The 9,508-nt window shown below is 31.9% G+C and overlaps 1 pseudogene; it reads right to left on the bottom strand.

Moving 5' to 3' along the window:
- Positions 1–7,273: 7,273 nt before the first annotated feature.
- Positions 7,274–9,192, bottom strand: LOC129297580 (glycerol-3-phosphate 2-O-acyltransferase 6-like; annotated as a pseudogene).
- Between the last annotated feature and the right edge of the window lie 316 nt (positions 9,193–9,508).

The following is a 9,508-nucleotide window of genomic DNA, read 5'->3' as shown; positions in this document are numbered from 1 at the left end:
GACTTTATACATGTAGGGAGGCTCTAGTGAAAATTTCAAAGCCCAAGTACAAGAAGGCAACTTTAAACAGAAATTTTGTATAGATCATGTTTGCTACAGTAAAACAAAAATTTTTGTAGAATGTATAGTTTTAATCTTCAATGAATCTTAAGAGTTTTGGGGGCTCATTTTCAATCAATCCTCGTCTTTAATGGCCACAAAAAGCCCATGGTAAAGGACAGAAGCCAAAGTAAGCTTTGGGAAAGTTTGGGCTTAGTGAAAAATTAAGCGCAGAGCTAAAGATTGCTTTGATTAACAATTTCTTATCGTTCTTCTCTTTAGTTTGATGTATGTATTACTAAATGCTGTTATTATAGCCATGTTTGGCTGTTTTCTCTTAATCTATGTCAGTCATGAATTGATTATTGAATTATAGCATGTTTAAATTATTTATTTGAGCTTAATAATGTTAGTTTTCTTAACTTAATATTGTCCTTATTTGTCTACTTCATTCTTGGCCATCATTGAGCATGAATGTGAGGGTTTGGGTTTTGTTTTGGAAAAGAAAAATCTAAATTAGATCATTGGATGAAGTAATGTGGAATTAGAACTTATTCTAATTTGTCAATAGAATATGAATATATCTGTTAGACCCATATAATTGCATTAAAGTAGATTTATGCTTTTTGCCTTTTGAGTATTTGTGTTAGGAATATCATTTTTAACTTAGGAGAGGGGATTAATTAATTGACAAATAATTATTCTTATTAATACTCCAGATTGACAAATTAATATTAAATGAATTTATTTGAATAATTACATGCTCCATAAATTGAAGAAGAAATTACCCATCCTAAGATGCTTTAATTTTTTGTGATTGTTAGAACTTTTATTTTAGTAAATTTATATAACTTCAATTTTTATTTTGCAAAAAATCAAATCCATATTTGTTTTGCTCAACTTAAATAGAAATGGAAACTTTATTAGCTAATTGCTATTTTGATTGATTTTTCATGAGATCAATCTTGACACACCAATTTATTGCATATTGACTTGTATACTTGTGGTGAAACATTTTTGTGTACATCAGGGCTTAATTCTGCTTACTCAGTATCTCAATAATAGTCATTGGATTTCATCTATGCTTAAAAATGATACATTTTCCTCTAAAATTTCAAAACAAATCATCACAATCAAAACACTCTTTATATGTGTGTTTTTCCTTCAAAGAAATTTGAGATTTGTTACTTTAATTTTACATCACTTGCTAAGTTCAAATCCAAGATGATAGGCAAGTTGTTCAATAATAGGTTTTCGCTGCCTAATAAATAAAGATAAATATCGGATCATTAATATTTATTTTTTAAAAACTTAAAGATGACGTGTGTTTCATACCTTTTTTTTAATATTATAAGACATTTTTAAAGTGGTTAAACGAATATTAAGTCTTTAATTTCAAGAGGTAAATGACAATTATTTTCAAAAAAATCCTCAATAAAAGGGTGTCTTTAATGAGATTTTTTAGTTGAGACACTCTACTAAATAAGGGTGAGCATGCAAAAAAAATATGTAATTTTAAATAGAATAAGTAAAGAGAATATCACTACCAGACGTGTAAAAACTTATGCTTTTCATCATGTATTTATGTACAAGTAATAATTTTTATAATTATAACTAAATCGTAAAATAATTTATATTTTTTATAAGATCACTAAATAATAAATTACTTTTTTTAACAATCGAATATCAATTAGTTTTAAATTTTTAAAAGCCGGGTCAGTTATAAGTTTAGATATTGATATATAGATAAAAACATCTAAGTTTAGTTGAGATTTCTCTTTCAAGAATTAATTAGTAAGAACGTGTGGCTGGCATTAATGTGCCCTGTTTGTAATAACTCAGAAATTCAGGCCCAAAAAAGACTAATAACCCAGAAATTTAAGTAAAATTAAACTTGATATATAATAATCCAAGAATTTTAAGAAAAATTAAAATATACAGTAGGGTGTTTTAATTGATTTTTTTTTTTTTTTTTGTTAATTCTGGAGCAAACACATAAAGGGGCTGGAGATTGTATTCGTGTTATCTCACCAGGTTTTGGGTCTGAATCCACCGGGGTGCAAAGGGTGGGATTTTCTTTATTTTTCTTGACCTCCTCAAAAATTACTGTTATGCCCTTGTAAGAACAATCAGATATTTTCTTTCTTCCTCGACTCATTTTTCCCCCATCAGAATCTGTGGAGAGTGTGAGAGGGGTTCCGGATACAAAAAAAATTTGCCTTCCGTCTTCAGCCGTTGCCGATGTCGGTGAGTACAGAAGCTCTATCCGCCACTACTAGGAGGTTGAATCACGAGTTCTCCTGGGTGTGCCTTCAATCACTTCCCTCTCCCCTGTTGCAACATATATATCGTCTGGGGTGGGTGTGTGTGTGTGTGTGGGCTTTAATTTCAGTTCTCTCCCTCCTATGTTCTTGGTGCTGTGAAGGAGTGCATCGGACCTTCTCCTTCAGCTTCCTCCTACTTGTGTAGTGTCGCAGGCCTCTTCTTCTTCTCCTTCTCTGCTCATGTCTTCGCTGTTTTGGGTGTTAATGATTCATTAACTTAACTTCAGCTTTGCGGAGGAATTGATTGTGAAGCTAATACATGGTTAGCTAAACTCTTAAGAGTTGTGTGGTTGATAAATTATAAACCTTGGTGTTGTTTGATTATTTAATTTTGAGATACATGATGAAATGGGTAATAGAAGAGTTGTGGATCACTTGAGAGAGCAAGTGTGGTGTGTGTTCGCGAGCGCACCCCGATTAATGTTTAGCTACATGAGTCAGAGAGGGGTTGGGCAAACATTAAAATATAATCAATTTGTTGGACAGAAAAGTAATTATATAAGTGTTGAAGGGATCGAAGAAGTTAAGGCATAACTATATGATTTGGAACTTAGTTGATATGTTATGGTGATTTTGGAGGGGAATCTATTTAACTTGGACAAGGATCATTAAAACTTTATTTTATAAAATGTTTGAAAGAAGAAAAACTTAATTGATGTTGCAAGAGATGAATTTTGAATCTTAAAAAGATAACAGGTAAATAAATAACGTCTCAATTAATTTATATATTTGCAAATTTTTTATTAAAATATTTTTTTAACAATTTACGGTTAATAATGTATATTTATCTAACATTAACTACTTTTGTTAATTAAATTACTTTAATTCTTAAAGTCATGACATGTACTTATAAGATTGACGAAAATGTTTTTATAAGTTCTAGTATTCATTTATTCAGTTAAAACAATCATGAAATTTGGTAAAGAAATTTATGAAACATTTATTGTGAATTTTCATATTTAGAAATATTGATGTTCAAATAATTTATGTAAGTTTGTTATTGAGAAGAGAAAATTATATTTTAATAAATCGTTATTTTCTCGCTTGTTTGAGATGTGATTTTGAGATAGTTATATATAAGTAGAACACTAGTTCCTAAAGACAGTTTTATTAGTCTGTAGTGCTATGGTTAACGACTTGTTAGTTTAATTTTCGTGAGTTCAATTCTCATGTCTACTATTCATGAGTCTCGTACCTACATTTGTTTCATGACTTCAAGCCACATTTAATTATTTACTCTCGTGAACTATATGTCTCATATGTTCATGGCTTCGAGTCACGTCTGGTTTAGCTATACTTATAGATTATGTGTCTATATTTGTTTCATTTCTTTAAACCATGTTTGATTAGTTACCTTCATGGATTATGTGTTTATGTTTGCTACTTATTCTATAAAGTTCTTGTAATATTATTTTTCATTGATTTGTAAAATATATACTTTATTGATTTTAATTAGAAAATGTTTCTATTCTTATTTATTTAATCTCTGGGATTTCTCAAAAATTCTGTTATTGTAATAATTTGATGATTCAATGCGTTTGGAGCTCCATAGAAATTTTTTTTAATCCTCAATTTTGGTGGTTATATTACATTGATTGGCTCTCTTTAATTTGTTTATAGTTAAGTGAATATATTCATTCATATTATTTCAATTTATTATTAGGCTGTTAGTAGCTGAAAAATTATTTTTAATATGAAATTTCACAGCTGACATTGCACCTCCCTCTAGACATAGAGGGGCTATCTTTTGACTTGAACTGAATAAGCTATTGACCAATCATCTTTTGATGTGAAAATTTGAATTATGAATTTGTGTTTTGTAAATTATGTTTTAAGTGCTTTGCATAAACTATAGTTAAGATTCTCGATTGATTACTTACATTATATCATTGGTCCACTGGTGGGAGATGAGCTCCCTTTTTTTTATGTTGTTATAAAAATGTTGTTGTAGAATTTTTGAAAAGTCTAACTTTAAAGAAATATTCTGCCAAATTTTTTACACAAAGTTCAATATTTTAGTTTATATGAAAGAGTATTAAATCAAAATCTTTTTTAAATCAAGACTTAAGAGATATAAGTTTTGTGCACACATTTCTTGCTGGTCACACTTTTTTTGGGACATCACACTATTTATAATAAAACGAAATTGGAGTATATATCAATATAATCAATAGACATTTAATTTATATGCTGCTAAAAGAAGTTCATCATTTTAATCAGATATTTATTTATATGGTTTGGTTGAAGCGTATTAAATATTTATTTTATCTGTCCTTCTTACTTATGAGTGAACATTAATTGGAGAGATTTTTTTTATGAATATATAAATAAATATTATGAACTTTACAAATTGAAGCATTTATTTTTTATAGATATAATTATTTGATTGTATAAGATAATTTAAACGTTGTCGAGGCCATTATGCATAGATTTATATAGATCATGTTTATAAAGATTGAAATTTATATGTGTAATTTGAGTAGATGTGAGAAGTTCCATATCAGATATATTAACTTGACCTTAATAATTAATATATAATAAAATGAAAAGATCCATAAACTTTAAGTCTTGAGCTTTTGAATTAAAATATGATATCCTTCATTATTACTCATCATCCATTTATATTATCTCTCCTAGTTTTGGACAGCCACTCTCCGTTCACAACAATGACACCTATATATATTTTGAACTTTTTTATTAGTGAGATGCATGAGCGAATTGCTGCACAAATTAAAGTATACTTGTTTTCTTTCGTCCCAAGAGAGGAAAGAGTTTGATCATGTTTATAAAGATTCAAATAGATGTGTTAATTACTTAGCCCACCGCATATCTCACGATAATTTCGATGCTACAATCTTTGATGTCTCTCCACATGCTTGTAAAAGCCTCTTGGCTTTAGACATGACTAAATCTTAATTTTTTTATATAGTTTGCTGTAGCCATGTATTAAAAAACAATGAAAGAGTATGAAGAGAAGAGAAAGAAGGGTCCACTAGTGTTCGTTATTAAGACGAAAACAACTAATCAATATTCTTGGGATCTTGTTATAGCTGCTTGATGGCAGATCTAATCGATATATATTTCGGGGACCAAAGAATTCAATATGCAATCGTCTTTCATGACTACTGAGGACAAGTGTTTGCTCAAATGTCACTGCCAGGCCACTAAAATTAACTACATTCATGTTTCGGTGCTCAAATGTCTGAAAGCAATCCCGTAACCACTTTGTTAATTAACAAGTGAATTTAGTGCATGCGTTTACTTTTGTGAATGCATTTTTGGATTGAAGTCCAGTTTTGGTCACACTAATCTCTTGTTAATTTAAAATTTTTAATTCATTTTTCACACAGTGATAATTAAAAGATCATTTTCATTTTAGATTTGACATCCATTAAAAAATGATTAAAAACATAAAATAAAATAATATTAAATCTCAACCGTTTATTTTTAATTTAGATGGTTCATTTTTGGCTTTTATAGATTATATAAAGTAAAATGTATAATAAATCACATCATTTATAAAGGATTAATTATTAATAGCACAACTTATTTTAATTTTTTAAAATGTTTTATAATATACATGAAATTATGCAATGAATCCCGCGCTGCTACCCTCCACATTGACATCCTTCAGCTTTCATTGTTGTTTATTTAAAAAACGACATAATGCAGGCAACAATGGAAGCTTTTTAGCCAACTTCCATAACGGCTGAACCACAAAATATGTTGAAACAATGATAAACGCTAAATCATAACCACAATGTATATTATTAACAAGATTGAATCCAGAAGAAGAAGTCAGTTAATCTTTTACAATGTAATGAACTAATAAGGTTTAAATTTTTACTAGAAAAAATATCCATATTTAATGTCTCTTATTTTAAACATGATTATTTTTAATGAGAAAAAGGCATATGAAATAAAAATTAAAAAAAAAACCCAAAATGGGCTTTTGAGGAATCCCAAACCAAACACCAACCCCCCCACCCAAAAAAAAAAAAAAAAATCCTCTCTTCTCCCTCCCTTCCCATCACCCTAAGGACTGAAATAGCCTTAGACCTTAGTTTGGTGACTTTAACCGATCTATCTATTTTAAAGGAAGCCTTGGCAATTCATATATATATTATTTTGCTTTTCATCAACTCTGTGAACTTTATAATTAAAAAATTTCTTTAAAGCATCTTGTGCGGGCAGACACTTTGAAAAATAAAACAGATGGAGACCGACGGCGATAGTGCCAACTAGTGACTCCTCAACCTCAGGACTTCTAGATCTGTATACCTTATTATCATCTGGAATAAATTTACGGCTCTCAAGACATTATTGCTAAATAATTACTCACTCTGTCCTAAATTTTAAAATATTGTTAGATAAAATTTCACATATCAATAAATTTTATTAAATACATTTAGCAACCTTATTTTTTCAAAACAAAAATATAAGCTTTCAAAAATATTCATAATTTAATATATTAAAAATAAAAAAGATAGAAATTAATTATAGAAATAGAAAAAGTAATATTGAAATTGTTGTATTTAATAAAACTTTAATCTATTCAAATTATCTTATATTTTGATATGGAAAAACTCATCCAAAAGTACTTCATAATTTAGGACGTAGGTAGTAGCTTAGATATCAAAACTAATGGGCCAAAATCTTAATTTTAATGTCAGAGATTAAACCAAAAAAAAAAAATTAAAAGTGATAACTCAAGTAATAATTGATAAAGTAAATTATTTTATGTTCCCTTATTGCACCCACTGAAAACATTACGTACTCTGACGAGGTTATACATTGGGCAGTTATAAGCTTTCAGTCATATTAGTTTTATGATGTAATAACAAGAAGCAACGATATGTATATACATATAGGTTTTGTAGTTAAGTCCAAAAAACATAAATACACGTACATTCATACAGATGGTAATTATTCTGTCACAATCGAAAATGTTTTTAGTGCTGCTTATGTATACGTGTGTGTGTGTGTGTATGCAGTCTCAAACATTTAGAAACACGCTGAATATACAATCAAAATCCAAAATAATAATCACCAACACTCTTGCTGAACCTTAACAGAAAATAGTCTCAATCACGTACTCTCTTATCCAATATTGTATGAGTTTCTAACATTCAAGCCTTTTTATTCTCCGTCTTCGATCGGACACGCCCATCTGTTCCATCAAGCATAGCATACTTATCTTTCCTCGTCAGGCTCGTACACTCGAACCCTAACGTCTCTGCAAGAGTTCTTTGAATATAATTTGCAACTTCAAAACTGGATTTCCCTCCCTTGCATGTGAGCTCAACGGGAAGCTGGTTTAGAAAAGTGATCTCACAGGAAGGCATAGGGTTCATTAACACAAAGTAAGGGTCCAATAACTTATGCCCTCGAACAGTGGTCCCATAGAACACAGTCTGCTTCAGATTAATAGCCACAGGAATAATCCTATCACTTAATTCAGCAAAAAGAGCACTGAACCTTAACAGAAACGGTTCTCTGCATGTGGTTCCTTCAGGGAAAATCAGTAGGTCACCTTCCTGAAGCAGTCTTATTATACTTTCTGCATCTTTTTCTCTTTCTCTTGACAAAGCAAAAGTTTTTACTGGCGATATCATTTCACTGAACTTACTTACGCTGTAGGATACACAACTGAGTTTTCTCTTCAGAGAAAATGCAATAATCACGGGGTCAACCACCGAACGATGATTGCAGACGAATAGGATACCACTTTGGCCTTTCTTCTGGGGAAGCGGTGGGGTGCCCTTGACGATGATTTTGAGACCAAGAAGCTTGCACATATAGCAAGAGACTTTTTTGGGAAATGGGATTGTGAGAAATACCCTTAAGATAGAGAGTATGATACCTATTGGCAGCCATAGGAAGGTTAATAGTGCCTTTAGAGGGGTTGGCCTCTGCACAAAACGTCCTTCATGAAATATAATTGGCCTTAAAAGTTTGTTCCGTGGCAGTGGCTCGCACTTTGTTCTTGGCACTCTCCATCCTTCCTGCACATGAGCAAAATCCATAATATATATATATATATATATAAGTGGTTCTTTACTCCTTTCGTCACCTGTTGTGTTTCCCTTCTGGTGTATATATCTATGATTAATATTGTGAAACGAAAGAATATCTGTCCAACATGTCCGGAGACTCGATGGTTAATAAGAGTATACGTAGTGATTACATGTATTTACCTTGCAAATTGACATGAAGTCATAGTCAGATTCACTGTCTCCCAGTGCCAGATCTGGCAATTTGGATCCAAATTCCTCCATAACAGCTGCTTTCTTATGCTCACCAACCAGTACTCCTGGTTCCTTAACAAGTCCTGTCAATGTTCTCCCAGATTTCGTGGCTTTCAGCTCTGTCCCAACAACCTTTTCTGCCTCTAGAAGCGTCTTAGCAAACGGCTCCACCATCAACCTCGTACTCCACCATCAACGACGTACCTCTTCCCGAACGAATTGAACACCCGCCATGTGTCAGGGTGGACGTCCTCGGCGTAGAACTTGGGCAACACCGACCTCGACACCAGTTCCATATCTCTGGTGTTGAGTCCGGCGAAGGTGATGAAGATGAGAGTTTTGATTGCGACGGTTTCGGAGACGAAGAAGTACGTGAAATACACGAAGGGGAAAGAAGCGAGGAGGAGGAGTCCCCGGAGGAAGCTTCCGGCTTCGAGAGCGACGAGCATGTAGTAAGGGAAAGCGCTAGGTGACACGAGAAGCGTGCCGTCTAAGTCGGAAACGACGGTTTGGTTCTGTCGTTCATGTATGGTGCATTGTGAGATGGGTTGAAAACGACGAAAAGCTTGACGGGATACCATGTCAGCTAGCAGAGAGAGAAGGAGAAGGCAAAATAAGTTGGAGGCCGTGCGTACGGAAGATGGTGGGATTTAAAAGAAATGAATTCCAAAAGGCCGTTACGATCCGTCAGGTGCTGGTAAACCTTAATTATGGATACACAGTAGTGGAGACCGGCCCCAAATTTTTTAATTTTTTTAAATAAATGTAGAAATTACATATTTTTGACCCTCAAAAATATTATGTGCATTGTTTAGCCCATCATTTATAAATAAATAGCTCCTGTTGTTGTAAGTAAAGTAGTTGATGTACTTTCATTCTTTTAAAACTTGAATATAC

The sequence above is a fragment of the Prosopis cineraria genome, unplaced genomic scaffold, assembly GCF_029017545.1.
Source record: "Prosopis cineraria cultivar Desert tree isolate PC_DT_omini unplaced genomic scaffold, ASM2901754v1 PC561, whole genome shotgun sequence".
Classification (NCBI taxonomy): domain Eukaryota; kingdom Viridiplantae; phylum Streptophyta; class Magnoliopsida; order Fabales; family Fabaceae; genus Prosopis; species Prosopis cineraria.
The sequence above is the reverse complement of the archived record's forward strand: the minus strand, read 5'-3'. Positions and strand labels throughout refer to the sequence as shown.